Source organism: Anopheles ziemanni (genome assembly GCF_943734765.1).
Source record: "Anopheles ziemanni chromosome X unlocalized genomic scaffold, idAnoZiCoDA_A2_x.2 X_unloc_41, whole genome shotgun sequence".
Lineage (NCBI taxonomy): Eukaryota > Metazoa > Arthropoda > Insecta > Diptera > Culicidae > Anopheles > Anopheles ziemanni.
The window spans coordinates 260,001-261,123 of record NW_026689809.1 but is presented as its reverse complement, the minus strand read 5'-3'; the positions used below and the strand labels follow the sequence as shown (position 1 = coordinate 261,123).

At 49.4% G+C, this 1,123-nt stretch overlaps 2 non-coding genes across 2 annotated transcripts in view; both read left to right on the top strand.

The window, feature by feature from the left end:
* The first annotated feature begins 322 nt into the window (after window positions 1-322).
* Window positions 323-477, top strand: LOC131292251 (5.8S ribosomal RNA). Its single transcript, XR_009189929.1, has one exon. It is a non-coding gene; the product is annotated as a 5.8S ribosomal RNA (ribosomal RNA).
* A 487-nt stretch (window positions 478-964) lies between these two features.
* LOC131292247 (large subunit ribosomal RNA) overlaps window positions 965-1,123 on the top strand; it is a 4,091-nt gene continuing 3,932 nt past the window's right edge. The window contains exon 1 of the ribosomal RNA XR_009189925.1: window positions 965-1,123. This exon is cut by the window's right edge and continues 3,932 nt beyond it. This is a non-coding gene — a ribosomal RNA (large subunit ribosomal RNA).

The following is a 1,123-nucleotide window of genomic DNA, read 5'->3' as shown; positions in this document are numbered from 1 at the left end:
TACGTTATGGCAGTCATGGATGCCTTACGTTTCCATGAAAAGTGTGTTCCTCCCCTGGTCCACGCTGCTTCGGCAGTCCTGGGTAAGATAGTTAGTTCTAGCTTGCCCTATGTGGAAGAGGACACGTAGACTTACTGTGGTGTGAAGTATAAGGTTCAGTTCTCCCCTGGTCCACGCCGCTTCGGCCGTCCTGGGTAAAATGGATTCATCCAGCTTGCCCTATGTGGAATGAGGACACTTTATGCTTCGTCTCTAAGCGGCGGCTTGCTCCTCCCTACGGGGAACGGGTATACGCGCACAGCGGCGGCTTACGCAAGTTAGTCACCCTCGGCAGTGGATCACTCGGCTCATGGATCGATGAAGACCGCAGCTAACTGCGCGTCATAATGTGAACTGCAGGACACATGAACATTGATAAGTTGAACGCATATTGCACGTCGTGGGAACCTACCATGATGTACAGATGACTGAGCGCTTATATTTGAGAAATGTATCGCATACATTTAACTACGCCGTGACACCCGTCACGAGACGTGCACCATGATGTTAACTAGGGTCGCGACGACCCGCTAGCATTAAAGAACCCGTGGTTTACAATATACTGGCATTGGAATTCGAAGTATTTAGAGCGTCCGTGTTCCCGCGTGAGGCGGAAGTACGAGGAGAAGGCGTGCTTGTGGTGTCTGTGGTGGTGTTTACTGATGTCTAGCTTCAGCTTATTTATTTATTTAAATAGAAGCGAAGATGTCAAAGTAGCGTCGAAGCAGCAGCGGTAGCACAAATGATTCAAGTATGGAAGTTGACCAAAGGAACACAAACAAACTAGCGTATGGGCAATGGAAGGTATCAGTGAGTTAAACCACACGCGGGCTAACAGCCCGTTAACCGAGTCCAACGGTACATATTGGACATTGAAACAAAGTAGTCGCAAGCCAGATGTGACGATAACAACCGCAAGGTACATAAGCCTCAGTTCATGTGTGACAACCCCCTGAATTTAAGCATATTAATAAGGGGAGGAAAAGAAACCAACCGGGATTCCCTGAGTAGCTGCGAGCGAAACGGGAGAAGCTCAGCACGTAGGGGTGGCGGCCAGTCCGTCTATCCGATTCCGTGTACTGGT